The sequence below is a fragment of the Mesoplodon densirostris genome, chromosome 10 (assembly GCF_025265405.1).
Source record: "Mesoplodon densirostris isolate mMesDen1 chromosome 10, mMesDen1 primary haplotype, whole genome shotgun sequence".
In the NCBI taxonomy this organism is placed as follows: domain Eukaryota; kingdom Metazoa; phylum Chordata; class Mammalia; order Artiodactyla; family Ziphiidae; genus Mesoplodon; species Mesoplodon densirostris.
In genome coordinates this window covers 103,490,822-103,505,994 of record NC_082670.1, presented here as the reverse complement: position 1 = coordinate 103,505,994, position 15,173 = coordinate 103,490,822, and the positions used below count along the sequence as shown (strand labels likewise).

General features: G+C 56.5%; 1 protein-coding gene across 7 annotated transcripts in view; it reads left to right on the top strand.

Annotated features, from left to right (window-relative positions):
• Positions 1-15,173, top strand: part of ATP2B2 (ATPase plasma membrane Ca2+ transporting 2) — a 207,597-nt gene that overhangs the window by 38,032 nt on the left and 154,392 nt on the right. For 2 of the 7 annotated variants that reach the window (XM_060111353.1, XM_060111351.1), the window contains one exon: positions 1,118-1,170. The exons of the other annotated variants lie outside the window; for them this stretch is intronic. The gene's annotated coding sequence lies outside the window, so the exon portion shown is untranslated. The remainder of the gene's footprint in view (positions 1-1,117; positions 1,171-15,173) is intronic. 7 annotated transcript variants of the gene reach the window in all.

Here is a 15,173-nt window from a genome sequence, read left to right as displayed (position 1 = left end):
CCGGAAGGCAACAGACTCCAGGCAGCAGGTTTGCGCTCCTGACCAGGGCTCGGTGGTGTGCTGGGGAACGTTCTAGACCAGCTCGTAGGGAGGTGAGTGCCCTGATATGTAGCATTTGCCGGCGTCTGTGGTGTAAGTGCTCCCTGTGACCTGGCACGTCACAAGCTACCAACGTGAGATGGCCATAGACACGATCGGTTCTCACGAGCCAGTCGGAGTGACTCCAGAGCACCCCAAGCAAGACTGCTGCTGTGGCAGCCACACAGGGTGGGATACTTATGTCCCAGTTGCTTCAAGGAAAGAGAGGAGGGCCTTGTGTGCCGTTTTAAGCTACCATTAACTGTGGACATAGCACATGACAGGTGAAGCATTTTTACCTGCAGTATCTCAGTTAATTCAAAGCACAATCCTCTGAGCTAGACATTATCTCTATCGTCCTGATGAAGAAACTGAGGCTCAGAGAGGTGAAGTGACTTGCCCAGGGTCACACAGCCAGTGAGTTATGGAGCCTGGATTTGAAACCAGGAGTGTGTGAGTTCAGAGCCCACACCCCAGCCACACACACCCCCAGCCTCCAGCCAGGTAGTTCTGGGACCTCAGTTGGGGCTGGGTTTTCAGGCAGGAGTTCATGGGATCCCTCTGTGGGGCTGGCAGCCGAGAGTCCTGACCAAGGCCCAGAGGAGATGCTTACCTCCCTTGGGGGAGGTTCTGAGAGGTTTGAGACACCCCCACATGGGTGGGGCACTACCTAGCCCTCACCCAGGGCAGAGGCACCACTCAGCACCCCCAGGGCTCCTCAGACCCTCCCTCCCTCCTTCCCTTCTTTGCAGCTGAGTGTCCGGCCCCAGGAGGCAGTCCCCACACTGCCAGGCATGTAGTATGTGCTCAATTCACACTGAAGAAGTGAACCAATGATATCTTCTGATTCTCTCTCATTTTGTTTGAAATCAAAGACCAGATTTCCTGTGGCTTCAAAGTGTTATCACCTTGCAGAAGAGGGACGGAGAAGCAAGCCAGACTTTGCTGAGCACCTACTATGTGTCACGTGCATACACGTTACTCATTCATGCCTCCCAACACTCTCACAACTGCAGGCATTATCATTTCCATTTCACAGATGCAGAACCTGAGGTTCAAGTTGACCAATGACTAGCTCAAGGCCACCCGATGGTAAGTGGCAGAGCTGGGGTTCAATCCCATACCTTTGACCCCCAAGCCCCTGCTCTCCTCCTCTGCTGTGCTGTGTCCCCCAGAAAGAAACAGCACCTTTTATCCAGGAAGCTACTTACAGTTTGTCAAGACGTGTCCATTTCCTTCTTGTATTTTGTCATTGCAAACTGACCCATGGCGGTGGCAGGGCAGGAAAGCTGGGGGAGAGGAAGGTGGGCTCAGGAGAGAAGGATGCCCCCTGCCCCACAGCATTCAGTCCCACCCCGGCCAACTCCTGGTCCAGGACTCACCCCACCTCCCGGGGCAGCCTGTGGGTGGCCTTGTAGTGAGAGTGTTGGCCCAGCCTTGAGGGCAGTCCCATCCACAGAGGACCCCACTGATGCAGGGTCTCCTTAGAAGGCGGCCCTGGCCCCTGTGCAGGTGCTTGCTTTTGGAGCCGTATCTGATGAAGAGGGGTGCTGAACAGGTAGCCCCACGAGGTGACAGGAGAGTTTTCTTATAGGGTTAAAGGTCTGCCCTGGAGCCAGCACTTGCCTCCCAGCCCTGGCTTAGCTGTGGTGTGTCCAAGGCAGATGGCTGCCTGACTAGGCCTCAGGCTCCCCATCTGTAAAATGGAAGGGTAGGCTGACAGAGGGGCATGGCAGCGTCTCCCAGCCCCGACGGGCCCCGATTCCACATAAACCAGCTCCACAGGCAGATCCCAAAGGGAATTCCCTCTGGGGAGAAAAGTGGGATGCCCTTGTGGGGACGACTTTGGAGGCCACCAAGGCCATCAGCATTGCCCACTGCCCACCTCCCTCTTCAGCCAGCTCTGACTCCACATCTCACTTCTACCCTGCTTCCATAGGCCACTTGCTGGACACCCTAGCGGGGCCCAAGCATTCCCCAGACGTCTAGCAGGGTAGGAAGGAGATGTCTGAGTTCAAATCCCAACTCCACTTACTGAACAACCTTGGCCAAGGTCCCTGACCTCTCTGTGCCTCAGTTTTATCATCTACAAAATGGGGACAATAGTCAAAACTACCTTAAAGGGTGAGAATTAAATGAGCCAAAACACGAAAAGTTCTTAGAACAAACGTACCTGGCATGTAATAATTGTTTGGCCAATACCACCTCTCAGTACTACTATTTAGGATTCATAGTAATACCATCTTTTCTGCCCATCAGGGCAACCATCCAGGCCCTGGAGGGAGCACTGGATTGAGAGTCCTGAGCCCACAGCTCTCATCTCAAGTCACCCACGACCCTGGGGACGAGGGCCCCCTTCCCCTCTCCTGGCCTGTTTCTCCATCTGTCAGGTGGCTCCCCTCAGCTCTCAGCACATCTGGGAGTCTGTATGTGTCTATTGGATGTGCTTTTCCTCCCAGCCGAGGCTGACGTGTCCCTGGCCCAGAGTCTGCCCCAATCCTGGTTAGCAGAATGAACACGTTCCTTGGGGAAGGTGGGTGTTACGTGGTGCGGCTGTCCCACGACACTGTGGAATTCTATCCTGCGGCAGGCCCTTGCCACGGGCCTTATGTTCCTCATCCTGTTTAATCCTTCAGACCCTTCTAAGGTTCCTCCTATTCCCAGGATAAGGACAGGACTCTGTAACTGGTCCACAAGCCCCTGCCCGCTCCTGCCCCTTGCCCACTCTCCCTGTCTAAGTCATCCGGGCGTCCTTTCCACCCCCTGAGAAAGGCTAAGCCCTTTCCGGCCTCAGGCCCTTTGTCACCACCCCGTCCTTTTACCTAGTGAACTTCTGCTCAGTCACCACCCCCTCGGGGAAACCTTCTCCAACTCCCCCCTCACTCCCACGAGAGACACTTCTGCCCAACGTGCTCATGGCCTCTGCCCCTTTATCGCAGACCCCTTGGTAAATTTACATTCGTCTGTGCGCTCATTTCATTTCACAGCTGTCTCTGAACCCTCCTGAGAGCGGATACGGTGAGCTTTTCTGCTCACCGCTGTATTCTCAGCACCTAGCAAGGAGCCTGACAAGTAGTGGACATCAGTGGATATTTGTTGAACAAGTGAGCCGTCAGAGAGGCAGGAAGCACATGGTGCCGTGCCTGTTTTACAGATGAGGAGCCTGAGGCCAGAGAGGTGGAGAGATTTGCCCAAAGTCACACAGCCCATCAGGGTGGAGCAGGGTTTGAGCTAGTCCATCGAGCTCAAGCTCCCAAGCTTGGTGCACCCACCCCCACTTCCTTGCTACCTGTGGGTGCAAAGAGGGACTGAGACTGCTGAGCCCCTTCATGTCGCAGAGGCAGGGGTTTGAGTAACAGGTCAAGGGCTTCGGTTATGCTGAGAGCCCTGGCTGCTTGGAAACCTCATAAGGGGTGAACCCCCAAGCCTGCCGCCCCTCTGCAAGCCTTCCAGGAGAGATCTGAGTCCTAACCCTGGCTCCAGCTGTTTAGTCCTGGGCTTGTCCCCTCCACTCTCCAGACCTCGGTTTCCTCATCAGTAAAACAGGAGTGATCTCCACATAGCAGGTTAATTGTGTGTACCTAGATGTGTGCATTAGCACACAGGAAAACGCTCAGCAGACAGCTGATATGGCCCCCGCAGCCTCCCTCCCATTCTGATGAGCCGCCGACCACAGGCATAGCCACGTTCATGCCTGAACTTCTTACTGATCACAACTTCAGTTGTGTCTGGCTCTCCTGCCAGTCAGCAGGCAGGCCTCTCAGCTTGTAGCATCTCAGTTGTCACCCCTCTGCCCTTGTCCTCTCTGGGAGGTCCTCTTTCCCTGCTGGGTCCCTACAGCCTCCTCAGTGGGAGGACGTCCACAGAGATCACAGGCTTCAGGGCAGTTGGCGTCAGGTTTGAATGCTCAATCCTGTGCCACACAGCTCTGTGCCCTTAAGCAAGACACTCACACTCTCTGGGCTTGATCTTCTCCTTTAAACTGAGGGCTGAGAACACTAAATTCTCCTGGGGTGGTGATGAGGAGTAAATGACAGCTCTTGTGTTAATAAGTGCCTGGCACATAGTAGGTGCTCAGCAAATGACAGATTTTCTTCCCTCTTCTCCTGACATTCCTGGATTCATTGTCCCCACTCCCTCTGTTTCCTCCTTCCTCCTCCTTTTCTTCCTCCAGGGAGTCAGCCTTCTGGCAGGAGTGAAAACACATACATACACACTAGTGTTAAATAGGGACCCCAGCACAGTACCTCACATTTAGTGAAGGCTGAATAAATATCTGATGACTAAATAATCCAAAGAAATGAATTACTAACGGTAAAATGTCAGGCTGTAGTTACCTTGGAGAGAGCATTTAGGAACAGGGGCTCCTCTCTGGTTGCTTAACTCACCTTGAGTCCAGCCCTGGGCTCAGGCATCCTGAGCCTGTTGAGACATCTCTGGACAGGGTATCTGAGTGAAGTTGGGGGGTCTTCCTTTCTTCTTCCCAAGGTGGGCATGCAGAGGAAGCCCCATTCATTGACAGGTTCAGGAAATATCAACTCTTAAATCAGGACCTCCAAGCAAGCCCAAAGAATATTTCCAGAGCCATAGAGAGATGCAAATACCAGTTTAAAACCACCAGGGGAATTGCATTTTCATTCAACAAACCTGTATTCATCGGTTGAATCAATATTTATTCAGGCTCTGTGCCCAGTGCTGGGACACAACAGGCAAATAAGACTTGTTCCCTATCCCTAAGGATCCCCCCAGACTGATGGACAAGACAGATGTACATAAAAAAATTAATTGCAGCAAATCTTTTGAGGGGGAGGGGGAGGCAGGGATGATGGAGGGGAAATCAGGGAAGGCTTCCTGGAGGAGAGATTGTTGGAGTTGAGTTTGAAGGATGATAGAAGTTCTCCTGGCAGAGAAGTGGGGAAGCAAGGCATCCCTGGCAGTGTAGACGGTACACACAAATACACAGAAGCATGGAAATGCAAGGGTGCGTTTCAGAAGCAAGGAAGGCTTGATGTAGGGAAAGTGGACAGAGGATAAGGGGAGGGGCCTGGAACAGTCATCCAGGCCTCATGAGTCATGGTGAGGAATTTGGGTTTTATGCTGAAGGCACAGGGCAGCCAAAGAGGGGTTTAGAGGAATTAAGGAAGGTCCTTAGGGTGCAGGGGGTGGGTAAACGGGAGGAGGATGGCAGGCGGAGCAGCAGGGAGACCGAGGTGAGGAGGCAGGATGGACGGGTGGCAGTGGGCAGTGTGTAAGTGTGCGTGCATTAACAAGGCAGCATTAACCTGAAGGGCTAGCCGCCTGTGGATGAGACCGTGTTTCTCGGGCCTGGAAAAGGCAGCCTCCCCCAGGGAGTCCTCCCAGAGTAGCTCTTGACTCACTAGGCTCTGTGTTCTGCCAGGTGGGAAAGTGCCTGCTCCCTAATTGGCCCCTATTCCTGCCCTCACAGAGAGGTGGCAAGTCAGCCATAGCCACATACCTGCCCCACCCCGCTGGAGGGTTGGGGTGGGCCCTCTGGGCTGAGTTTTTCTGATCTGTGGGAAATCGAGGTCCCACGTGGCTCCCTGGACCCAGGCTTATGCCTGCCTCCTACAGTCCCTGGACTCAGCGTGGGGCCTCGCGCAGCCCTGGTTTTAGGCCCCAGTTCCCCTACTCTATGACCTTGGGCAACATCATTTCACCTCTCTGTACCTCAGTTTCCTCATCTGTAAAATGGTGGGGGGGAGGGTAAAAATAGGACCTACCTCCCAGGATTTTGTGAAGCTCACACCACATGAGACACCCGGTAGGATGTCGATGTGAATGGCAGCTGGAGTTAGCCAGGGGTCAGGCCTGTACCCTCCTTCCTGAGGGAGCAAGACCCAGTGGGAGGAGCTGGGAATCGGGGACCTGGGATTGAGTCTCAGCAGGGCTGTCTGGGCCTTCAGAGTCCTAGAGACCAGCCCTACCTAGGCCCCACTGGTGGTATCTGAGAACCATCATAAGCCAGTGGGATGAGGGGCTGGGAGAGGCCCACTCCCCCAGCCTTTCCCAGGGGCCTTCGGAAGAAGTTCACCCCTGTTTTTTCTATGAATAACAGCTGCCTTTCTCCTCTAGCGCGCAAACCTGCCAAATAGTTATTATTGTCCCCACTTTGCAGATGAGAAAACTGGGACTCAGGGAGGTTGAGTCATTTGCCCAAAGTCACATAGCTGGTAAATGAAGGAGCCAGGATTTGAACCCAGGTTTGTCTGACCACAAACCTGGGCTGTCTTGTCTCAGCCCAAGATCAGGTTGTCTTGAAGGACTTTTGGACTTTGGTGGGAGTGGGTATAGGACCCCAATGTGGTGGAGGAAAGACTTAGGACAAGCTGGGCCACATGGCCCCCTAGACGTTCTGTGGCCCCTTGAGGTCATGGGCCTAGGAGAGCCTGAGTCATGGGCCTCAGAGTTGGGTGGCTTGAGGCAAGGACAGAGGGAAGAGCCTAAAGCTCGAGTGGGACGGATCTGGGTTCAGATCTCAGCTCTGGCCCTCACTGGCCCTGTAATTCCGAAGCAAGTTGTTCAAAATCTCCAGGCCTCAATTTTCTCCTGCAAAATGGGAAGAAGCCCAATCTCTCTGTGAGTGATTAGTGGAAGTCAGACGAGGCAGGGTTGGGAGGGCCCTTTGGAAATAGCTTCTCATCCCCTGAGGGGCCCAGCCAGCAGCTCATTGTGATGGCAGCTGCCCCAGGACCCCCGCCCAGGCTTCAGAAGACCCTGAGCTGGGCAAGGTGAGGGCAGGTATAACCTTCATTCCTGCTTCCCCACAAGGGGGAAAGCCCCAGAGGGCCCGTATCTCCCAGAGAGGACACGGCTGGCCTCGGATTGCTTTCCATTCTGCCTGCCTCAGACCTGTCTGGACCTACCCCATCAGTCTCCCTTATGCAAAATGCCTCCATAAGCTGGGGCCAGGCTCCCCACCCTCATCCCTGGGTGGACTGACCCTCTCTACTCCCCCTCTCTCTCCGGCCCCAGGATCTGCCCCAAGGGGAGAAAACTGGGCAACTAAACACTGTTTGAAATATGACTGGACCAGCTCTCCCCTCACCCCTGCCCTATTTCTCATATCTTCCCCCAACCCTGACCGTCAAGCCATGCCCACCATAAGCCAAATCATGCTGGAGGCAGAAGCTATGGGTAATCCTCCTGGCTGGCCTCCTGCCTCTCTCCCCCTCTTCCCTGTGAGTGACCCTGACCTGTCGTTTCCAACCTTCCCAGAGTTGCGACACTGGTGCCATTGTTTGTCTGATTTCACAACACCTCTGCCTGTCCAGTACCTCCTGCCCCCAACATATCCTGGAAGGACAGGCCAGATGCCCCAGGTGTGTCTGCTGCAGGAAGGGGAGGCGAAGGGGGCAGGGCAGGGGACGAATGTCTGTGGCCAGATTCGACTCTCAAGGATGACCTTGGCAAGCCACTTACATTCTTTTCTGCAGGCCTCAGTTTGCTCCACTATACAATGGGAGAACTAGATAAGAGTCTTTCTAGTTCTGGTATTGGAACTTAAAATCACATAGCAGCAGATTTCATTCAAGACTTTATTGCGGCACCCACTACGTTCTGGGAGCTGGTAGGAACTCTGGAGACAGAGTTGATGTGGTCACAGCCCAATGAGGGAGACAGATGTGAAACTATCACAATATGTTGTGATCAGAGCTGGGCCAGAGTTATGAACTAATTCTGTTGCTGGAATGAGGAAGGACTGTCCAAGGAAGGGGCATTTGAGCTGGACGTTGAAGGATGCGTAGGAGTTATAGGCCTAACATAAGAAGAAACTTCCAAACTCTGCTATTTAACATTTGGACTGCCTCCAAAGTTAGAGAATATCCTGTACTTGGGGTATGGATGCAGAGGCTGAAGTACACAGGCCTGAAATGCCAAGAAGATGGGAGCTTAGCCAGGTGCCATGCTAGTCTTAGATCCTGAGAACCAAACTCCATAAGCTCCTGAGAGTTTGGTGTCTGTCGGTGAAGGCCCAGCCCACCCCTCACAGGGGCTAGCGAGCAGGCAGGACTTAGAACTGCCAAGTGGATGAGTACTGGGGCCCCCAGGCGGCCTGTGCCATGCTGGCCTTCACATGTAGGGAGCCCTGGGCTTGGAGTCCTCAGGCTTGGGTCACAGGTTCAGCCTACCCCTTCCCAACCAAGGGGACTTGTGCTGGCCACCACACGCCTCTGAGCCACACGCCGATTCCTAATCTGTAACATGGGTGCTCACAGCAGCCATTCCAGCAGTACTTGTGAGAAGCAAGCGATTTACTATTTTGCAGGTGGCCTTTGTGAACAAAAGTGTGCCGGACACGGACGGGATTGTGATTGCTGAGATGGTAGCTCATAACCGGCCCCTGGTGGGACTGTTCGTTTTGTAATCACAGGGAAAGGGTTTTTGCCCCCATTAATGTCATGGTAATAACAGTGGGATTCCTGGCCCAGACAGTTGCTCCAACAGATGGGAGCTGGAGTGGTCCTTTCTCCTCTGCCGGTCTGTGCTCACTCTCACCCCAGTGCCTCCGACACTTTTACTTGGCCCCGTGTTGGGGGTCAGAGGCTGGCCTGGCCCCTCCTGAAGTGGAGTTTGTCTTAGAAGTCTGACTGGAGAGGGGCCAGTGGAGTCCCCCGTCTGCACCCCCAAGAAGGGGCTGAGGTGGGAGGTCCCTGTCGCAGGCTATTGGTAGAGGACGAAAGCCTCCCTAAGTGGTGTCCTGGGCTGCTCCCTCGGAGCCCAGCCAGGTGCCTTCCCTGCCTGCCCTGCTGGAGCCCAGGGCCACCCAGTGCTCAGCACCCTAAGCTTCTCAGCAGCCTCCCTGCATCTCACTCTGCCTGGCTCAGAGACAGAAGGGGACCCCTTGGTGGGGTTAGGGGGATGAAGGGCAAGGGGGTATCAGCGTGGCCTTGTTGACAGGGGCCCTGCCGCTGGCGCTCCCAGCTCTATGCCTCCTGTGGCCCCTCTGCCCGGCCGGGTTCTGATTTTGGTGCAGTGCAGACTTTCAGCTTAACGAGACAAATTGATATTCTGTGCCAGCCCAGGGATGGAGTGGCAGCTTGGGACGCTCGCTTGGGCGGGCAGCTCAGAAGTGGTCAGGGGGCGGTGGCAGGGGAAGGAGGCAGCTGTAGTCTGGAACTCCCTCCTGGGGCGCCCCCCAGCCCTCACACACCCCCTCCACGCGGACAGGTGCCCCAAGACACTCCTGAAGGTCCTTCCACCTTCAGTGCCCTCCTGCCAAGCACGGCAACCCTCCTGGAGGGGGCACGGCAGTGGAGGGGGAGGCTCCTGAATCTGAGAGGAGCCCCCTCACCCACTGTGACCTCCTCCCCTTGCTCCTGGGGCTGTCCTCCCACCTGGCTGGATTTAAAGAGGCATCAGGTCTGCCAGAGGTGAGGGAGGAAGAAGCAGGCAGCTGGCTGGGGGGATCCCATTCCTTTAGACTCCTTGTGGGGGGTCCCTAGGGTCCTCTGGGCATCACCAGCCCCCCGCAACTCATCACAGATGTCCCTGCAAATTCTGTAGATGCGCGAGGCATACGCAGTGGGCACCCGTGAGTAGAGAAATGGCCTCTTGAGGGGGTCCTCTGCAGACCTGCAGCCCCCAGGCAGGTGGGGCTGCACACAGTCCAGCCCTGGGGCTTCAGGGGTTCAGGGGTTGTGCTTCCACGGCAGCAGGGAGTTCACTGCGGGCTCTGCTCCGTCGGTCCTGCAACCACAGTTGTGTTTAGACTGTGTTGAGTCCACTGCTCCTCATGTGACCTTTGCCCCCTAGGTCTGGGGGTGTCCTGATCAAAAAGAGGGGTCACCAGAGCCCCTGCCCAGCCGAATGGGTCCCCCAGAAAGTAAAGGAAGACAGGGCCATTTGAGCAAAATCCTCCTCTCTCTTTCACTGACCCCCCTCCACTACTCGAAGGAGCCCCTCCCCTCCAGCGCAGCCCCAAGCCACCCTCACCATGCCCTTGACATTCCCTCCTACTTCGGGGGAGCGGGCGTATTCCTGGGACTCCGCCAGCTTCAGTTCCTCATGATCCCACGGGAGGAATTAAAACCGCAAACACCACCGTGGTGGTTCGGTCCACGCCCCCACGCCCCCCACTCTCCTCCCCCAGTCCCCCCACCAGAATGAGGCCTCCCCGCGTACCTCCCTTGTCCTCCAGCCCCCTCCCCCAGCCTCCAGCAGCGCGGAGGCCTCTGCCTCCCCGGAGACTGCATTTTGCCCGGCGAGATGCTCTCCTAGAAGCCAGCGCCGGCGCCTCCCCCCCCGCCCCCCCCTCCTCGGGCAGGATGGTACAGTCTGCAGAGGGACCCGGGCACACTGGCTGGGCTCAGCCGCGGCACCAGCTGCCGCACCGAGATTACGGGGCTGCCCGCCTGGAAACCGTGCCGGATTTGTGGCGATTTTCATAGCCAAGTAAGTACCGGCATCCCCCAGCATGAGAAATAAAAAATAAAAAGCGCCCCACTCCGCTCTCCCCTTCCTCCCGCACCCATTTTATTTTGTTTCATTTCATTTGGTTTTTTTCAGTGCTGATGGTGGTGGCGGCGGCAGCGGTTGGGGGGGGGGCCGGGGGGGAGCCGGGCTTGTTTATCTGACAGCAGCTGAGGCTGCATTGGGAGCCGCCGCTGAGGGAGGCACTAGTGTGAGGGTCCGTGTGTTGGGGGGAGGGCTGGGGTGCTGGGGACACGGGCAGGGGGGCCTCGGACAGGCGGATACCCGGGATCTCAGGCAGATTCCGGCAGCCTCTGGACAGCAAATGCCCCTAATGGATGTTACGCAAGGGCCGGCCAGCCGACAGTGCGGGGCAAGGTTCTTTTCCCTCTGAGCTGCGTCCCAGGGAAACAGAGGGCCAGAGGGTGCCCCCTGCCCACTGCGGCTAGAGTCCCAGGAAAGAGGCAGAGGGAGGCCCCCGTGGAGGGTCCCCTTGGTGGGGTGGGCGGCTGTGTGCTCCGGACCACCGGGTCAGGCCAGCCAGGGTGTGTGGTGGCATGGACAAGTCCCCCGGTCCCTGAGATGGCCAGGAGAGGGACAGGAGCGGGATGGCTGGGCCATTTTGTAGCAGTCATGCTGGGTGGTGGAGTTGGCACTTTCTCCCCAAAGCCCCGTTCCTCTGCCAGCCTCGGTGGCCTCTGGCTGAGCCCTAGGCACCTGGGGCTCCTCCCTGCTCCCTGGCAGGGTCAAGATTGGGAAATCCAGCAGGGGGCCTCTGCACTCCCCAAGGGTGGGCTGCTATGGGCAGCCACCCTTTCTAGCCAAGTGGCCATTCCACGCCACGGCTGTCCTCTGCTCATCCAGGTCATGTGGGGAGGGGTCTCTGTGGCTGGCCTGCCCCAGTCAGGCAAGAGCCCCGGGGATCTGGGGGCCTCCACCCAGAGACCCAGCCTGGCTCGACCTTCAGAAGGGTAAGTGAGCAGCAGGCTGGACCAGCAGAGGGTCTTCGTGTGACCCTGAACCCCCCTTGCCTGGCACAGAACAGGCTCCTTTCCTCACCTGCATTGCTCTCCAAATCGCTGGGAGGGGGCAGAGATGATGTTTGGGGCATTTCCAGGAGCGGCGGGCGCCCTCCGGAGAAATTCTGCTTTGACGTGTGCAGTACGAGGGGGCTTGGAGCACAGGCCTTGGGGGCCTCCGCCTGTTAACTTCGTTGAAGGAGCAGTGGCAGGGAGGGAGCTGCAGCTCTGGGGGAACCCTGCTGGCAGGGTCCAGGAAAGAGGCGGATGGCCCATTATTATTTAGCCACCTTTGTACCCCCAGTCCCATTCTCATCAAGGCATATATACATCCACAGATTTGCACAGGTGCACATGTACAAATATAGTACACAGAGTAGTGCATTGTATATGTTTAAATCACATACACACATACGGTGTGCCCATGCCCTCAGATACACCCAGCACATGTGAATACAGCTCACATTCCTGAATACCACTGCTCACCTGCAAAATACAACATGTACACGAATGCAGCATACACGCGCACACACACACACACACACTCATACCTGTGAATGCAGCATGCCCGCACATGCATGTAGCACCAACACAGGAATGCAGTAGGCTGCCCATGAGTGAATCGGCCTGCATACCACGGTGCCCTGCAGCAGCCGCAAATGTGGCATGTGTCCATGTGAGGGCTGGCCCCTGTGAAAGTGACAGGCACACACATGTGGTGTCCTGAGTGCCATCTGCATGCCTGTCTGTGCATTGGCAGGCACACAGCCTGCTGGAATGTGCCCACAGGTGAATGTAGGTTGCACAGGTACAAAGACAGCCCAGGCACACAGATGCAGCACCTCTGCAGGTGCTATGTGCGCACACCCGCCCCTCAGCAGCTAGGCATCCTCCATGGGAGTGAAGGTGCCTCTCTAGGCGCTGGGGAGAGGCTTGCGTCTCAGGGACTGCCTGTGGGGACAGAGGGACACCTGCTCCCACACAGGCCTAAGGGGAGGGCCAGGCTTCATTCCCAGGAAGCCGTGATTGGGCTCAGCAAGGCCATCTTGGGCTATTGATGTTCTGCAGAGAGGGCTGCCCGGAGTTGGAAAGGAAACAGAGGAGGGGGCGGGGGCTACTGCCCACCAGGGCAGACCAGCTACTGGTCTAGAGGCAACTCCAGACCACCAGGAGCCTGGACCAGCCCCACCACCCCCTTCTCTAGCACCAGAAAACCGGCACACGGCTGTGGGGTCTCAGAAAGCTGGGGCCTGGGATGCCTCCAGCAGCCTCCAAAGTCCTCTTCAAACCGAAGGTCAGAAAAGCTGCCCGTGGCTGGTCCCTTCCCGCTGTTTTCCCACTACCCCCACCCCACTTCTCCCTGCCCAGCACAGGTGCGGGTCAAGGGACGGGGGTAGGTAACAATAAGCCCTCTAGTACTCGCTGAGCTAATGACTCTGCGTGCGTCGCTTCACTGGGGCCTCTCATAGCCTTGTTATTCTCACGCCACAGATGAGGAAGCTGCGCAGAGAAGTGAAGACACTTACCCAAGGTCACACAGCTGGAACGTGTCAGAGATGGGATGGAAGCCAGGCCGTCAGGCTCCCTGCCTGCCCTCCTGGATGCTCTCCTCCTTTCCCTTCCTGTGTGAGGCCAGCTCCAATTTGGGGTGCCAACTTCTTGAGCACCAGTAGACCAAGAACTTAGGATTTGGGGGTGAGGCTCCAAGAAAGGGTCCTGAGGGTCTCCTGTGGGTGAAGGCAGAGCCCTCCACAGGCAGGTGTGGCCTTGTCCTAGGGCAGCCGGACAGTTCTGCCATCCCATGACCCCATGGAATTGACAGCACCTAGAAAGCCAAGCAGACTGTGCGCTCTAAAGTTCCCTGGCCCAGACCCAATGATAAGAGAGAAACTGAGGCCCAGCCAGGGGAAGGGGCTTGTCCAAGGTCATACTGTATTCTAGGGAGAGTGCGGAGTCTTGCTAGCCCGTCTCAGGTCCCAGGCATGCAGCAGCAAAGGCCTGTTTGGGCCCCTGGTTTCCCCCAGATGTTTGAGTCCAAGTTAAAAGGATGCTTATGCCAGACCCAGGCTCTGCTCCTGGCCAGCTGTGTGACCTTGGGCGAGTCGCTTTGTCTCTCTGCTCCTCAACGTCCTCACGTGTGACCAGGGTAGACCTGTCCCTGCCCTGCCTTAGCCCACAGTGGCCGGGGCCCTGGACTCCTGTAGAGGACTGTGCACAGAGCTGTGACTGGCGTCAGGGCTGGGAGCCAGGGCAGGAGAGCACCTTGCTGCTGCGATCGACCAAGGTCACGAGGGGGAGCAAGGATGGGAACTTCTAGGTCAGTGAGTCTCAAGCACGACTGCACTTAAGGAATCACCTGGTGGGGGCAGATTTCTGGGTCTCCCAGTAAGTCAGGAGGTCCTGGGGGCTGCCTTTTCACGGGAGCCCCAGGGTTCTCATCTCTATGGCTCTGTGCCTTGGGGGAGCCGAGGTGCGTGAGAATGAGCTCGGGGAGCTGACAGGCTCTTGGAGCTGGGGGTGACCTGGGCATCATGCTGTTCCCCTGCCACTGCCACATCTGGGGAAACTGAGGGTGCCTGGCAAGGTGGTGCCGGAGGGAGACTGAAACTCGGGTCTCCAGCCCTCCAGTCCCCTGTCCCACCCCCAGCCCCTGGCTTCAGCATGCACAGTTAAATCAGGCCCTTCTGGGAGCGGGGCAACCTTCACATCCAGTGTGGCTGAGATGAGGGCTCCAAAGAGATTCACTGGACCGTGGCCTTGAGTCCTGGTGGTGCCTCTCCCCAGCCATCTGACAGTGGGGGACATGTAAACCTCATCCTGCCCTTCTCTAGAAGGGGGATAGATTTAGGGCAGAGCTGCTTAATTAAAATTAAAATTAAGAAACAGCTGGCACATAGTAGTTGCATGGTCAAGGTTGGGGCCATGGGGGAGCCTGAGGTACAGAATATGACTCCTCTCAGCCTCCCTTAGCTCCCAAAGGGCTGCAGTGGAGGTGTCTGAGGTGCAGGATCTAGGTGCCACGTGCACACACACGCTGTAGGGGGTGGACAGGTCCCTCCCCCAACCCTGCCTGGAGCACACAGTGCAATGTGGGAGGCGGGGGTGGGTGTCCTGCCTGGAATCTGGGCGCCCCCCAGCCCACCCTGCACTTTCCAAAGCCAGAACATTGAACCTGCAGTAATTCATTTCTCCGTCCCTGTAGGAACCTCAAACAAAATATTTTGGGAGAATGTCCCCCTGGCTGGAGACAACTGAGTGTCTGGCTTTACCCCTCATTAAGAGCTGGAAGTAGATGGAGATGGCAAGGCCCTGGTGTTCTACATGGTTGGGTGGAGCCTCAGTTCACCCATCTGTAGAATGGATGACAGTGATACCCACTTCTCAGGCCGTGGTGAGGGGCAAGTGGAAGAGTGCTGGGCTCAGGGTGTGGCCCATATTTATGGCTTAGTGAATGGAAGGCGTCGAGATTGAGAATCAGAAGGTGTGAGCTTAAAACCTACCTCTGCTGCTTAAGAGTGCCCTTGTGTCAGCCCCTTTGCCTCTTCAAGCCTTGGTTTTGGATCTGTAAAATGGGACTGTGTTTCCCAGGCTGCCTATTACATAGGACTGCAGTGTAACAACAATAAAAAATAGGTGATGCTTTCA